Below are 17396 nucleotides of genomic sequence, written 5' to 3' on the forward strand. Positions count from 1 at the left end.
GCCTGCCAACCTAGCAGTCCGAAAGCACATCAGAGTGCAAGTAGATAAATAGGTTCCGCTCCGGCAGGAAGGTAAACGGTGTTTCTGTTCACTGCTCTGGTTTGCCAGAAGCGGCTTAGTCATGCTGGCCACATGACCCAGAAGCTGTATGCCGGCTCCCTCGGCCAGTAAAGAGAGATGAGCACTGCAACCCCAAAGATGGCCACGACTGGACCAAATGGTCAGGGGTCCCTTTACCTTTTTACCTCACCAAAGAAGAAGGGGTGGGTGAAGATCTACATCAGGAACAAGGGGGAAATAAAGGTATCTCAGTCAGTAGAACATGAGATTCTTAATCTCAGGGTCATGTATTTGAGCCCCACGTTGGGCAGAAGATCCCTGTATGGCGGAGGGTTGGACTAGATGATCCTCATGGTCTCTTCCAGCTCTACAATTTATGATCTGCATCAGGATCTGCTGCCCCTGTAGATCCAGCTGCCTGAGGAGGTCACTTAACCTTGCCTCATGTATTAGCATGCATGTGAAGGGATTATCACAACTTCAAGTAATCTGTTCTCAACTAAACAGAGGCTTTATACTAACCCAAACATCTTAAACTCTCTGTGTCAAAGAGATAAATAATTACCTGACATTCAGAAGACATCTTAAGGCAGCCCTGTTCAGGGAAGTTTTTAATATGTAACGCTGTACTGTTTTTAACACTGATTGGGAGCCGCCCAGAGTGGCTGGGGAAACTCAGCCAGATGGGCGGGGTATAAATAAATTATTATTATTATTATTATTATTATTATTATTATTATTATTAGCCTCCTGTGCCTTGTGCAGGGCAGAATCTCTGGTGCCAAGGCAATCCCCTCAGAACCACAATAGAAGAGGAAAGCATTAAGTTTCTTCTCCCTCCTGTTTCAATACTGATAATTGTCAGCTCCATCCCCACCCTGAGGGTGTTATCTGCATTTATTATTATGACTTTAGTGTCAGGATTGTGGGTTCGAGCCCCACGTTGGGCAAAATATTCCTCCTTGTGGTCCCTTCCAGTCCTATGATTCTATGAAGTACAATTCTCTCTCTCCTAATATATATATATTTATATACTTGCTTTTGTTCTTTTGACTCCTTACTATTTTACCTACAAAATTAAAATAGTAAAAAGTAATAATAAAAATTGAAGCACATCACTCTTCTTTCCACATTCTGTCCACATACAGTGAGGATACAAATATTCAGATATTCCTTTAGTTCTGATAAATCTATATTCATTTGATCATATGCACATGCAACACAGCATATGTGACTGTGTTGTTGTTGTTTACAACTTTACATCTTAACAAGAGGATAGCCGAAATCTGTGTTATATTAGCACTTCCTAAGTCAGCTGAGAATTAGCACTTGCTGTTCATAGTTCTTCAGAGTTTTGATATTTTAAAAACAACAACAGAATTTCCCCTTCACATTTTATTTCAAAGTCCTACATTTCAGAAGTTTGTTATGTACCAATATCCATGGTTACTTGCACTCTCATTTCCTGTGACAACAATAATCTTATCTTCTTGTCTGACTGTAGATTGAATCTCCAAGCATGCACTATGCATCTTTATAGCAAGTCACCAGCTGAGTTTTGTTCTGCTATAAAATATTTTGATTATTTAATAAAGTTCAAAATAAGATAAATAAAATGGACCAATGTTCTGGGTTAAGTTTATCCTTTGACAACTAAATAAACAACAAAGAAAACGAGTTGTTTGTGGGGGGGGGAGTAATTCTGGGAAACAGTATTCCTAGAAAATCAGAAGTAAAAAAACAAAGCACCAACTTCCAGTTAACAAATGACTCAGATTTCAGTAACAGATGTTCTTATAGTCAAATGTGAACTGCAACAATATATTGTGGGATTTTTTTTGTCAGTTCTTAAATGTTTATTAAAAACACAGCCAGAATGTGCCCTCCAGATGTTTTGAAATGCAACTTCCATCACCCCTGACCACTGGCAACACCAGATGGAGCAGATGGGATATGCTGTCTAAAACATCTGGAGGGCATGACGTTGACTGCCTCTGTCTGAGCAGGCAGTGGCTTCTCTGCCAATCTCTATCAGCCCTGGCCCTTTCCATAAGAGACAGCAAAGATGGAATTTGGGCTTTATGCATGTGCTCTGAGGCTGCACTGTGATGCCAGGACAACAGAACTCTGACCTCAGAGTAGAGTTTCTATTTGCTATCCCAGTCCACAGTATAGCATCCTGGACCACCTGATGCCCACAGGGATTAGGATATGAGTATAACAGCACCCTCTGTATTCTGCAGAAACAAGTAATCAAAGGAATACTGCTTCTGAGCTTAGAGTTAATATACAGGCATCATTTCCAGTACCCATAGACAGTCCTATCCTAAATGAATTTGCCCCTTTAAAACCATCCAAGTAGTCAATGCTCTGTTAACCTCCAAGTTGGACTATTGCAATGGCTCTATGAGCGGCTATGCTGGGCTCCCTTTGTAAGAGGGGTGGGATTGAAATTTAATAATATAAATGAATGCATCGTGGAATCTGCAGTTGCTATGGAATTTGTTGTTTGGGGCAATCATATTATATGGATCCTAAGGGAACTTGTACAGGCTGACAGTAGACTACCGGACCCAATTCAAGTTGTTGGTGCTAGTGTAGAAAGTCCTTAAGGCCTTAGGACCCAAGTACTTGAAGGAGCACTGAATGCATTACCAACCAATCCAGAGTTTGAAACTTTTGGGGGTTGCCCTGCTTCTGGTGCTGTGAAGTACCATATAGCAGGCCTTCTCAGTGGCAGCACCACATTTGTGGAACTCCCTCCAAGTTCAGGTTCAGCTGTTTCCCACTTTATATTCAGTCAGGAGACAGCTGAAGTCCAATTTCTGCAGGCCCTTTGGAGAGTATCAGCGGTGGGCCTATTTATCTGTGTGAAATGTTGCAATTATGATATTTTGTAACAAATACTGTTAGAACTTTGTTTTTTATGTTGCTTTTTAAGTGTTGTGAGCTACTCTGGACTCTGTATGAGAAACGCAGAGCTATAACTAAGTAGCAAGCATCTTGTGGTAGTGAATTCGCAGAACTCTGTATCAACGGTACAGATGTCTTGGCTTTTTAAGGTTTACACCCCATTTGCAGTATTCTGGAAGATCGTATGTAAAGGTTTTGAAATGCCAGCATACATAATCATGTGATAAAGCGTAAGACATGATGCTGCAAGTGAAACCACACTTTCAAAATTCCTTCCAGGAACCATGAAATGATAAGCTACTCATCATTTAAGAGTTGTGTGCCTGTTCTAGTCAGTAAGCAGATGGGCATAACAGAAGTAGAATTAGTCCAATAAAATGCGTCATACTCTAAGAGATTTGACAAGTGCACCTCATGTGCTTTACTGTAAAGTGTCTGTTACTGTAAACAATCGCTCATATTCCTGTAGCCATGATGGAGTGCATATGCACTGTTCTTTTTTAATTGCATGAAATGCATCTGGTCAGCGGACGAGAAACATATTTGGGCTGGGGAAAGTGCCTGGATAAAAAGGACCTAAGATAAAGATCCCTGCTGCATCAGAACAACCTGGTGCCCCCCCCAGATGTTCCCCATTCCTTCCACCACTGACCATGCTAGTTGGAGCTGATGGGAATTTGAGTTAGCATCATTTGAAAGGTCACAAGTTCACAACTCTGCTCTATATATAGCATGGCAAATTCCATTTCGATCACACTTTAAATGCAGATTTTCTTAGGCTTCAATGAACTTCTGCCAGCAAAGCATCCCGAATGAAAGAAGTCTTTATCTGCTGATTGGAAGAAATTGGTTACATTGGAGAGGGGGCAGGAGATCACACTTGGGAGCGTGACCTACATCTTAACAGAGAGGTCCGCGTCCACTGAGGAACACTTCTGCAGACTTTCACGATCATCGGCATCTCCATGGCAATTACTTTAATTGCTCACATGCTAAAGAATGGTGCAAGGGGGGCATGTTTGGGGAACATTTTAAACTTCCCCTTAATGGAATTTAACAGCTGGATGTGAAGCATCATCACTATGTGTCCAGCCAGCTCTCTGGAGACCACACATTTCCAAAGTGCTGTGTGCAGGTAGATGGTGCAAACAAGCAATGATGCCTTCTAGCAATCTTTTTAATAAGTTTGATTCTCCCCTTTATATTTTTCAAACCAAACCTGGAATCCAATTGAATTGGCTTCCTTGGAACTCCTTAGTGGATTCTGTCAGCAATAAGGATAAACTCCCTGAGGGGCCCAAAGGCAAAATTAGAGGAACCTCCCCCATTTTTTGGATTGTTTTGGTTTTTCTTTTCTTATCAGTTACATGCTGTCTCAAAAGAAGCCCTGAGGGGTATGTGCTAAAGACTAGCCTGAATGCAGAAGGTCATCCGCTCAATCCCTAGTTTTTCTAATGAGAAGGATTCCAGGTGATGAAAATACCTCTTTCTAGGACCTTGGAGAGCTCCTGTGAGTTACAGTGGCAGTACTGGTCAAGATGAGCCAGTATAAACTATCTTCATATGTTCCCCTTATAGCAAAAGCAGTTTCATCCAGAACGGAAAGTGGGCAGAAATGTTTTATGCATACAATGCTCTTTTATCTTATTTTGCCTATATTTCATAGTCTATGAAGCTTTTGAATACATAACAAAATATGAATCTTACAAATATCTGCATAACGTTGCAACAGAAAAGGGCACTTTAGATGTCGTCATCTCGTGATAGTACTTTTAAGGAAACCAAGCAGTTTTCAAATAATGAAATGTTTGCTTGCAATGTCTACTGACAAGGGCAGCTGCTAAAATAGCGGACTCATTTAGTCAAACTTCTGCTTGGTTGCCTGTTTTGGACGTGTCTCAGTTATTTAACTTACTATCCGCTGTATGTTTCAGTAGACCAAAAGCCTGCATTTAAATAAAATAAAAAGATTTATAGCAAGGGCAGAATCAAAGTTGTCTTGACTTATGCTAATAAGGAATGAGACTGGTCAATGTTTCCAGATTTAAGCCATTTAGTATTTGCATTTGCATTTTGCATCTCTTCTACTGATTTGAGAAGGCAATGAGGCTGGAATCTAATACCCACTGAACTTGGCAGGGCATAATTCTGAGTAAACATGCATATTGTTGCATGCCACCCCACTCTCCGAGGGGTGTGAGATTCCAGGGGTTCCAGGCACCTACCCAGGGTTTGGTTTCCTCAGAATGAGGGACAACGGAGACTGTGGTGTCTTTAGGATATATGGCTTATTTTTACACACACACACACACACACACACACACACACACACACACACACCCTAAGCCTGTGATGGAGTGGCTCATAGCATCAGCGTCCCAAGAGAGCCTTGCTTCTCCCATAGCCACAGCCTTCGAATCTAACAGAAATCGGGCATGGCTTTGTTTTGCAACTGCCCAGCCTGCAGCCTTGCTTCTGCCTTCTAGCTCACAAAGCTCGCAACTCTGGCCTTCGTCTTTCTAAATACCAGTTGAGTTGAAGGAGGGGAGGAGTGGAACTCATTTGCCGTGAGGACACAGAGCCACTTCCTTTCTTACCATAATGGCCCATTACCTCACGAGGAAGATAGGCTGGCTGTTCCAGGAATTGAATCGGTGCTGGATCCAGGAATTAAAAAGGGGCACAGGCATACAACTCAGAATGATATGGTTGCACTGTTTATCTCTTGTGCTTATGTCCACTTCGCAGGCTTCCTGCAGGTATCTGGTTGGCCACTGTGAGAATAATGCTGGAGTCGATAGGCCATTGGCCTGATCCAGCCAGCTTGTCCTACGTTCTTATTTTTTCAGTGCAACCTGCCGTTACACTTCTCTTGTAGCAGTATAAAGGTAAAGGGACCCCTGACCATTAGGTCCAGTCGTCATCGACTCTGGGGTTGCGGCGCTCATCTTGCTTTACTGGCCGAGGGAGCTGGCGTACAGCTTCCGGGTCATGTGGCCAGCATGACTAAGCCGCTTCTGGCAAACCAGAGCAGCGCACGGAAACACCGTTTACCTTCCCGCCAGAGCGGTACTATTTATCTACTTGCACTTTGAGGTGCTTTCGAACTGCTAGGTTGGCAGGAGCTGGGACCGAGCAACGGGAGCTCACCCCATCATGGGGATTCAAACCACTGACCTTCTGATCGGCAAGTCCTAGGCTCTGCGATTTAACCCACAGCGCCAGAAAAAAGGCAATATATATTGAGAGTGTTTTTAAATCAGATCTGACCTTCAAAGCAAAGTCGCAACAAATATTAATTGTTTCAACGTGTATTATCTACACTTAAGAGGAATGACTGCCTGCTCTTTCGCCTTCAGCTATGCTTTGAGGTAACCCAAGGAGGAAGAGTAACACATGGCTCTGTCTCCCTGTTTACAAGCAAAGTCCCCCTTTCAAATAAACAACCATTAGCAAAACAATAGGGGCTTCTAATCTTATTAATCCTCTGGAAGATTGCAGTGATTGTGTGGCATGAATAAAGCAACTGCTGGCTTGCGTCTCTGTTGTTTTTTGTTTTTTTTTTTTTTGCAGTAAAAAAGGGAGAAGAAGCATATGACCCCCTTTCCAGTCTCATGTGGAGTGGAGCATGTGAATAGATTTGCTATAGGATGTGTAAAAAGGTTACTGCTTTGAGCTGCTGTCCTCCAGCTAGTGCTGGATAGACAGATCCACATGTTTCCTATGCAGGACTCGCCTCTCAATGGACTATATCTACTCCTTTCAGGATCCTTCCTAGCAGACAAGTAAGTGCACTCTAAAATATGCATGAGGGTGGCATGTGGTCTCTGTCCATAATTGTCTATAGAATTACAGCGATCTCTGCAGAAATAGCTGGAGTGCAGTGTGGGCATGACGTATATTGTAAATGGCAGATCATTATTCTGAGCACACAATGCCCTGTGTGTTGCCTGCTTGTGTGCCTTTTGTGCTTCTCGAACTAGTCCTCATTCTGAAGAGACGGAGAAACTGTTTGGGTTATGCTAACAGATTGGGAGGGAGGCATGATAGTACGCAGTGCAGAGAAAGTCACTGTCACACAAGTGATAGCAAAAAAAGGAGGGGGGAGATACCAGCCTTATAATATTTGTGTCAGCCATCTTAAGTCCTGGCAATGAAATCTTCTGACTGCAGAACATTCACAGAAAATGTTCCACATTCATTATATTATATTATATTTATTATATTATATTGGCTTAGGTATGACACAGTCTACAGAAAGTGACCACTTTCCTGGAATATTTGAAAGGGAAAACAGGAAGCACCCTTTCAGAAAACACCTACCTTAAAGTTTTCATCTAAAAAACCAGTCGAGGGAGCATTTTTGTGTGTGCTATGCTTTGGTGCTTCTGTGAAAGTACACTCCCATTATTTTCCACCTTCTCTTTGCCTGTAACATGCATGCCCACAGTGAACATTTTGCTGCAGAGTAAACTTGCATATATCCACACATTAGTTGGCACATTCACAATCAAGAAGTTACAGCTGTGCTTCAGGGCTGCACTTCCACAGAGAAATTCACATAGATGTGCACAAGGCTTACAGAAGTCACTGGCTATTTAAAAAACTCCTCTTACTACAAATCAGAAAGGGTAAATGGTCTGGCAAAAATTCAGTGATAGCTTTCCCATTTACAAAGCAATAAAATAGGACAAAAAATTCTACTTTAAGCACATTTGTGAAAGGCGGTTTGGTCATTTCTTGGCACCATTTCAGTCTGGGGTTTGCTTCTTGCTTGCTTCATGATTTGGTAATTTAATTGAAGTTGGGGGTTTGTGGCACAATCAAATTCTGCGGATATGAAAAAGTATGGATTCGTTTTTTGTAAACAGTTTGGTTACATTTTCTTTGGGGAATTTGGAATCAAATTTGGTTTTGCCTATGCAAGTTACAGTATATTTCTAAGTGGCACATAGCTTATAATGCAGATTCAAGAACCTAGTCAATGAAAGGGATTGAGGTCACATTTGGATTATTACACTGTGTGAAATCCATAGTATCCATTCATATGGTGGGAGATGTGGGAGTGTTTTAAGTGGGGTAAAGTCGATGGAATGACTCGGTAATGGAATTGGATGGTGTGGAATAGGTTAGGAAGGGAAGACTGGCCACAATGGCTGTGCTGTCTCCACTGTGAGAGGAAACATGTCTCTAAATGCCAATTGCTGGGAATTGCAAGTGGGGATAGTGCTCTTTTGCTCAGGTCCTGCCAGTGGCGTAGCGTGGGGGGTGCAGGGGGGCCCGGCCGCACCGGGCGCAACATCTGGGGGTTAGGGTTAGGGGGCACAAATCTACTGGTTAGGGGGCGCAAATCCATGGGTTAGGGGGCACAAATTACTTGCCTTGCCCCGGGTGCTGACAACCCACGCTACGCCACTGGGTCCTGCTTATGGGCTTCCTATGGGCATCTGGTTAGCCACTGTGAGAACAAGATGCTGGACTAGATGGGTCATTATCCAGATCCAGAAGGTGGTTCTTATGTTCTTAAGACTGCAAAAAAAGTTGCAAATAAAAGAAATATTAGGAAGGGATACCAAGAGCGAAGGACAGCCTCCTCCCTCCCCAAAAGTTCCTTCTTGAGAGAGAGAACACAAAATAAGTGACTGTACAGTGACTGTGAATATGTGTGAAGTCTGTATATTCCGAATCAGTAGGCTTGCTAGAGACTGCCAAAATCTGGAGGACAAAATTTTTGGATGTGCAAGCTAGAAGTATGCTGAAGTTTGGGGTGGGGGGAGGTCATGGCTATGTACTATTCTCAAATCTTAAATAATAAGCCAGATCCCTGGATATATTTTTGTCACCACTCCCAAGCACCAGATATACTTCTATGGCAGTGCAATGACTGAATTCAGGGAGTGAATGCAAAAAGTGGTCCTTGCATGTCTGGCTCATTCTGATATCTAAAAGGTTTGGACTGGAATCCAAGTCAGAGAATCTGTGACATTTTTTGTGGTAACTGGAGGCTGGGTATAGAACTTGTGTACAAGGAATGAGCTAACTGCATCCATTTTATACCTTGGCACAACCATATTTGATATAGCTAAATGTTTTAATGGGTCAGACAATACAGGTGAGACCTAAATTTCCAAAAGAATAATTAGAAGCATGCAGTGCTACTACCTCTATTTCTCTAGGATGGAGCGGTTAGTCTACCAGATTTTGCTGAACTCCATCTCCCATCAGCCTCAACCAGCATTGCCAATGGTCAGAGTCTGGAATTGTGGGGGCTGGAGTCCCAACATCATCTGGAGGGCCACAGGATTCTCCATCCCTGCTCTAGGATGTGGGAAGAGAGCCCTCTTGCCACAGGGTAGCTATGGAATCTGAACCTATGTGTTGCTGTTGTTGCTACTGCAGTGTTGTCTTTCTGTTGAAATCAACCACTTCTAAACGGTGAAAGAAAACCACACTTAATATCCACGTTATGAAAATGTACAAATTAGATACCATTAAAAGAGTTCTGGTTGTGAATCCCTCTAAGGTTGAGAGAAGATTAACTGGTTTGGGTGTCAGTGGAGCTTCCAGATCGCAAATGTGGGGCAAAGCACACATTAAATGCGGGTTTGCATTTATTTATTTTTAATCGCCCCGTATGCTAAATCTGCGTTTAGTATTATGGCTGTGTGTGTGCCACTAGGGGCATACATTTCTCTGGAAGAGAAGAGAATCTGGAACGCCTTGATGCTATGATATATTTTTGCCCAGATTCATGGAATCCTGTCCTTAGAAGGGGTAGGGTGTTTTGGGAATGGGGCGGAACCGGACTTTCCTGCAGACTGTGGAATTTTCCCGAGTGGTTGCATAAGGATATGCCAGGTTAACTCCCACTCACCCACCCTTGCCTTCTTGTCTCCTCTGGGCATCCTCATTTGCCTGGCCCTCCTCTCACCTCCTGAAGCCTCCCCCCCCCCCCAATAACCAACCCTTCTTCGTCATCCCGCTCCTAAATCTGCTGTTCCGCTGAGCATCACTCCCTGGACCCTCGTTTCAAAATCTCTCAGCAGCACCTACACAGACAGCAGCATCCTTTCGCCCTTATCCTTAGAAGCTACTGGCGCAGGTAAGAGCGCCCAGGGAACTCCGGATGGGGCATGAGCTTCAGTCGGGCTTCAATTTGGGTACTGGGCATGTGCGACGGGTCTGTGCCCGCGCCAGGGAGGCGGAGCCAAGGCTGCCGCGCGCCGCCTTTGCACCTGCAGTAATGTGTCACCGCGAATAGATGGGCGGGTGGGCGCTGCCTCGCGCGCCGCTTGCCTCGCCTCGTCGTTCTCCGGGGTGTCGCCGCGGAGAGTCCCCCACCCACCCTCTCCGCCCGCCGCCGCCACACGCCTCCTTCCGCGCCCGCGGCTCCTTTGCAGCTGTGAAGCTGCCGCCGCTTTCCCAACCCGACGAAGCCCTTCCCTGACCCAGCAACGTTTCCCTCGTTGCCAGGCTCGAGAGTGACATCACCCGCGTCCAATCGCTGCCCGGCGCTCTCGCGCTCCGCCACCGCCCCCCGGCCCCCCACCCGCTCTTGCCCCAATCAGCTCGGTTCGCCCACAGCCCCCTCAGGCAAAGGCGGGCAACTGTCAAGGCGTTTTTGGGGGTGGACTTCGCTGAGGAGAAGGGAGGGAGGTGGGCGCGCGCGCAGGGGGCAAGGCAGCCTAGCCTAGCCAAGGCAAGCCAAGCCAAAGCAGGGCAGGGCTCTCCCAGGTGCTTGCGGCTGAACGCGGGAAACCTCCAGCTGCGCAGCCCCCCCCCCGCCTCCCGCTCGCCGCACCTCGCGCGCGTTTCCTCCTCAGCAGCGCCGTCCCCGCACAGGTAGGACTTGGCTTCTTCTTGTCATCCGCACCGAGGGGGATTTCGAAGAGCTGGGTTGGGTGTTTAAATCCATCCCTGGGGTGGCGAGTGGAGTGAGGGGGGGGGGCTGGATAGATTGGGGGGGAAGGCGGCTGCTGCCTGCCGCCGCCGCGAGCTTTTCTGAGGGAGTGTCGCTCCGAGGAAGGGGCTGTGCGCGCCTCCAAAAGCGCCCCCAGGTTTATGGGTCGCCCTCTTATGGGGAGGCAGAAGAACCTGCCCGAGTTGCCGCCGCCGCCGCGCGCGCAACAGAAGGATGAGGCAAGTTTCCTCTGGGAAGCTCCGCAGCCCAAGCAGCCCGCTCGATTGAGCAGCAGCAGCAGCACTGCAATACCCAGAGCAATTAGCTCGGCTAGAAGGACGCAGCCGGTTTGGGGTGGGGGAAAGACGTTGCTCTGAGATGATACGCTGCCTCATCCAATGTAGTTGGCCAATATATTTCTCTTGCTTTCCCCAATGCATCTCCCACCCCCCACTTCCCCCACCCCGCCCCCCGCGCTTCCCACCTTTCCGTCTTGGAATATCAGAAGTTAAAGAGAGGCGATTCTCACCTTTCCATTCCACCCTCCCAGTTCCAGCCACTTCAGTGGCGTAACGCATTTGGCGGCTGCTTCTTTTTCCTTTTTTGCACGGGCTGTGATGATGATGGGGGGGGGGGGACAAATCCATGTTGCCGGTGCAGATGGCAGGAATGATTTTTATTTCTTTCTTTCTGAGCTTTCCCGTTTTCTCAATTGCGCCACAGCTTTTAGGAGCACCTTGTGGAGATCTGCTGCTGCAGACAGGGAAAACCCAAGGAGAAAAGAGACGGGAGATCCTTTAAGCTGGGTCTCGTAAAAGATCCATGCCGCCCAGGGATGACATTTTCAGTGTGTGTGTGGGTGGGGGGGTGATGTTCACACAAGCATTCCTAATTAGTTTTTAATTTACTAGGTCTGAACTCAAGGGTGTGTTTACTGGGGAGACCCAGCAGGAAACTGGCTTAGGATTTTCACCCCTGTAAGGAAATGATCCATTGGGACAATATTTGTTTGATAGGAGGCAGGTTGGTATGAAAGGGTTCGTTAACCAGTGTTAGAGGATACAATGAAAGGTATATTAAAGAAATTGGTAAAATGAGTGACAAGGCAGATGAAATGGGCTGTTCGAATTGTTATTGCTACCATCCCTGAAGGGAATCTTCAACACATACTCATTGCTGCTGTTAACATTTCAACCCCAAAGGAGTTGCATATACAAAGCAGGAACTGGGTCATATAATTCAACATAAACTTTATTTTTTAAAATCCTGTTACATAAAATTGGCCTGGGCTGGCGCAGAAATAGTTGACTTGAAGGAGCCTAATACAAGGAATGCAGTTCTCTTTAATGTCTATGATATCCTCTGGTATATAAATGAATAATGCAGCATTAATGTAATTCGCACATCCATTTTGGTTCTGCTGTGGTGGTTCTGCAGGCATCTTGTGTAGAGGCTGCTTGCATTCCAGAAGGCAGGTTTGGTCTCTGTCTCACTTTTTTTGTGTGTCCAACGTTTTATATGTCTTACATAATTTGCAATTTGCATTTTGTTGCAATTTATCCTCCCCCCCCCTTTTTACTGTTACTCTTTTAAAAATTGCCAGTTAGTGCAAACGTTGCAGTGTATATGTTGCAATTCACCTTGATTATAGTAACACCTGCTGGAGAGAACAGAGACATTGCTTCCAGAATCAGCTACTGCTGAATTTCAGCTGCACCACACTCATACTAAATACTAGTGCAATACGTAGAAATGAGCTTGAATGGCTTCGGTATAAAACCATTCCAAATTACTGTTTTCATCTCCAGTCAAGTCTATGGGCTGTTAAGAGTTGGAAGCAGTAAATGATGACCTTAGAGCTATAATGACAGCGGGGGGAAGAAGAAGAAGAAGAAGAGTTTGGATTTGATATCCCGCCTTTCACTCCCCTTCAGGAGTCTCAAAGCGGCTAACAATCTCCTTTCCCTTCCTCCCCCACAACAAACACTCTGTGAGGTGAGTGGGGCTGAGAGACTTCACAGAAGTGTGACTGGCCCAAGGTCACCCAGCAGCTGCATGTGGAGGAGCGGAGACGCGAACCCGGTTTCCCAGATTACGTGACTACCGCTCTTAACCACTACACCACACTGGCTCCACACTGGAAACACTATGCCACACAAGAGCTTGCTGTTTTCATATGAAGGCACTAAGACATCCGGAGTCCTTTACTTGGGCCTTCTTCTGCTGGTTGCCAATGTGTTTTTCTTTGCCTTTCTCCTCTGGAATCCCTATGTTCTGTCTTCTACATACAGTTCTGACCTCAGAAAACCCAATATTCTCTAGGGCTCTTTAAGATTTTTGTGTGCCCTAAGAGAAGGAAGAAGTAAGGAATCCTGGGTCAGGGATTCCCTCCCACCATCAGTCCACCGGTGGGGACCTCTTCTGCATTTTATACCATTCGTTTGTTTGGGTGTTTTAAAATTGTAAACTGCTTTGACAGGAATCTGGTATATAAATGCAGTAAATAACTAAATGAAATGCCATTAAAAAAATTGAAGGGAATCCTTTGTTAACAGGATTATGCAAGTAAATTTTTTTTTGGGGGGAGGGGGTTCAATTTCTTTAAAAAAGGAAACCCCATTTCGGATGTTTATTTGAAATTCTCTGATTTTCTGCATAATGTGCCCTGCAACTTGGAAGCCCTGTAAACAGAACATGTTCAGATCCAAGCTAGAAAAAATGCACACACACGAATCCCATAAATGAGCAAACATTGAAAACGTAATCCTACATATCTTGACCATTTATGCAATTGCCAATAAGTTAGGTAACAGTGATCACCTTGGATTCATTATATTGGGTGAGCTCATAGAGCCATAAGGAAGGATCATTCATGAAGACAGCCAGTGACGTGTAGTGGTTAGAGTGTTTGACTAGGACCTGAAAGACCAGGGTTCAAAGCCCCACTCAGCCATGAAGCTCGGGTGGCCATCAGCAAGTCACTTTCTATTAGCCCAACCTACCTCATAAGGTTGTTGTGAAGATAAAATGGGGAGGGCGAACCATGTGTTCCACCTTTGAACTCCTTGGAGGAAAGATGGGATAGAAATTAAATGAATGGATGAATGCACCCCTTCCTTTAACCCCCACCCCATCCATCTGCATAATCAAGACTGTAGCGTTCTCCAGGTACAGAACAGGGACAAGCAAGGTTATGCACAAGTCAGTAATACTGTAACTACTGGTTGAAAGGAAGGTGGCCTTACTAATCGGCTATCTGAGTGGACAGAAAGGGATGAAATGGCAAATAGATACTGATCATAAAGAAAAGCCCACATACTTTACCCAGCATTCCAAGGAGCCATACCTATGATAGCTTGATGAAAGTTAACTAATTTTTTTTAGTCATCTTGGTATACTCGCAAGCGTGGAAGCTGAATGGCAGTTGTCTTCCACACTTCCAATGCATGCAGATACGCAAACTGGGGGTGGGAGTCTAACCATAACTGATTTGAATGTGGAATTAAGGTGTTACGCTTTTTCTGATTGTGTTAATTAACACTGAATGCATGAGTGTGGTTTTTGCATGTAACTTTTGGCCCACTAGGACAAGTCTACCCCCCCCCCACATCACCATGATTTGATTGTAATGAGATTAGAGGGAGAGTTGGTTCTCCTGAGCACACCACTATAACTGCTTGGGTATTACTTCTGTGCATTTCGGAATGAGTGGCATCTCAGTCTGTGTCTTCTCTGCTCATATGACAGCCTGTCTGGGATAGATGGTTTCAGAGGGAACTTCCCACAAAACTCATTCTGTCTTTTGCATTTGTATCTTGTGCTTGGAATGACGTACAGTATTACCTCAGGTTAAGAACTTAATTCATTCTGGAGGTTCGTTCTTAACCTGAAACTGTTCTTAACCTGACTTTAGCTAATGGGGCCTTCCGTTGCCACCACACCACCGCTGTGCAATTTCTGTTCTCATCCTGAAGCAAAGTTCTTAACCCAAGATACTATTTCTGGGTTAGCGGAGTCTGTAACCTGAAGCATCTGTAACCCGAGGTACAACTGTACATTAGTTTCTCCGAGTTTTTACCCTTATAGCAGCTTTGTGAGATAGTATAGGATGGGAGATGCCAAAAGGACATCTGGTAAGATTTAAACCTAGGCCCCTCTTATCCCAGGTCTAACACTCTTTATCATACTTCTTCAGGGGTTATCTTATAGCTAGCCCCCCTGAACATCATTCTTAAGAGGTCACCTACTTGGAGAATAAGTTCTTAGTTTTGCTATGATGCCCAGATAAACTGGAGGCAGGAAGAAGAGAAGCGTGAAAAGGATTTGCCCTTGTAAAGTCCCATGATATTAACAGATAACGAAAAGATCCACCTAGTTTGGGTTTTAAGTGTTCAGTCATACAGCCAATGACTCTTAGATATTTTGGAAGATTTGAAGCTCAGTGCTAAAGCCTAAAGGGATATTGTTGAGGTTTAGAGAAGTTGAAATCTTGATGCAACAATAAGCGAAGCACAGGGCATGAGCCATAAACCCCTAAATTGGATATCACCTTTAGCATCATCTCACTTGGTGGTCTTGGAAGGCCTTGGAAGGCCAGCCTTGACCTTTTCCAATCTCAGTTTGGGGATAATAACAGTCACCAATCACACACAATCATGTTGTGTGTTTGGAATATTCTAAAGCACCATACAAATACTATGCTACTATGATGACTTAAACTTGTTTTGTAGAGAAGGTGGGATCCTGTGGGATCCACTAGGCTTCCCAGACCACAAACCAAATGGGTTCTGGTATTTTTCAAGAATATTATTCTGTCATATTCCCAATTGAGACAGGAGTAGAAGATTTTATGGCTTTAATTTAGTGTATGCAGTTCCATTAATGTAATGCTTTGTTGCCACAGCTTTCAAGGGAATTCCTTGGGTTTTCCATTTTTAATAGTTATAAATAGACAACTCAGAGCCATTACTTCTTGCACTTACTTTGAATGAGCTGCTGATACTAGAGCCATTTTTCTCTTAAATAAATAATCTCTGCTTGCTCTAACAGATTTTATTTCTTCACCACAAATTGTGATCTTGATGTATAACTCCACCCTCTTTCCTGTAAATACAGTTAATGTATTCTTATGTATAGTTCCTATGTATTCCAGTCCTGGTTACTTCTGAAACTATCATTATTGTTTGCAGTTAATTAAGAACTATATCAGATATATTTTGTTTGTGTGATACAGCTGTATCATGTCATAGGCTGGTTTTATTTTTAAAGTTTATATTCTGCCCTTCAAAAATAAATAAAAATAAAACAAATATAGTAAGACCATGGCAATATTAAACATCATAAAATCAGCATATAATTTTAATAAATGAATGCTTGGGAAAATAAAAGCATATTCGTCTGCTTCCTAAGATCGCTATTAGGCAAATCTCCCTTTATGGTCTTCGATTCCCACTCTAACCATCAGGTAAGGTTGATTTGACCCCCCTTTCACCTTGTTCCTGATGTAGATCTTCACTGACTCCTTCTTCCCCTGGTGGGGAAAGGCACCTTTCTGTGGTTTGTCTCAGGTGCCAAAATGACTTGGGCTGGCCCTGTTTATTGCCCTGCTGTAAAGAGGTCTATGCCAATTTCTGCATATCAAATATATATATTTTTAAGACACGGGAAAAGGATATGATAGCTTTTGTCTAGCCACTTGGCAATTTAAAACTTCACAGTAACTAAGTAGGATGTCTGTAGGACAGCCAATTTTTATGAACAGAATCTATAGGTGTGTCCATTGGTGCTGTTTGATCTGGTCCAGTAGTAAGTTATATAATATTTATCTGCAAGGTGTGAAAGCTTAGCCTGTGAGTTGCAACAGGTATGGAGGCAGCTACATCCCAGAGCTCAAAGTGAACTCCCAATTGTCTCTTTGCAAGTAGTGCTCCCTGTCAGCATCATTGAGTGCCACTGCCTTTAAGGGGCTTGCTGTGAACTTAAAAGTATAAGGTATCGCAGTGCAGTGGTACCTCAGTTTAAGAACAGTCCGGTTTAAGAACGATTGGGTTTACAAACTCCGCAAAATCAGAAATAGTGTCCCGGTTTGAGAACTTTACCTTGGTCTAAGAATGGAATCCAAATGGTGGAAGGGCACCAACAGCGGGAGGCCTCATTAGGGAAAGCGAGCCTCGGTTTAAGAACGGTTTTGGTTTAAGAACGGACTTCCAGAACGGATTACGTTTGTAAACCGAGGTACCACTGTATATCATTTGTTGCAACTGAATCATACAGTTACCAATATAGAAACTGGTAGGACAGTTGACCATCTACCAATCTTGTAATCTTCCCTTCCTTCAGTGAACTTCCTGTGGAAGATTATGTAGGGTTGCCATACACCCGGAATTTCCTGGACGTAGCTGAGATTTGGCTGTTGGAAACAGTGTCTGGGCAGAAATTGTTGGAATGCCCAGGAAGATCCGGACATATGGCAACCCATGTCAGAAGTTTAGATTTTGGTGAATTTTCTTTTAAAAATAGCTCA

At 44.2% G+C, this 17396-nt stretch overlaps 1 protein-coding gene across 7 annotated transcripts in view; it reads left to right on the plus strand.

Moving 5' to 3' along the window:
* Window positions 1–6652: 6652 nt before the first annotated feature.
* Window positions 6653–17396, plus strand: part of CNTN1 (contactin 1) — a 166190-nt gene continuing 155446 nt past the window's right edge. For 5 of the 7 annotated variants that reach the window (XM_082239545.1, XM_082239550.1, XM_082239547.1 and 2 more), the window contains exon 1: window positions 10534–10815. The gene's annotated coding sequence lies outside the window, so the exon portion shown is untranslated. Of the gene's footprint in view, window positions 6759–10533; window positions 10816–17396 lie in introns of those variants that run through there. The other 2 variants (XM_082239546.1, XM_082239551.1) reach the window with 2 other exon arrangements.

Source organism: Podarcis vaucheri, assembly GCF_965113315.1.
Source record: "Podarcis vaucheri genome assembly, chromosome: 10".
Taxonomy (NCBI): domain Eukaryota; kingdom Metazoa; phylum Chordata; class Lepidosauria; order Squamata; family Lacertidae; genus Podarcis; species Podarcis vaucheri.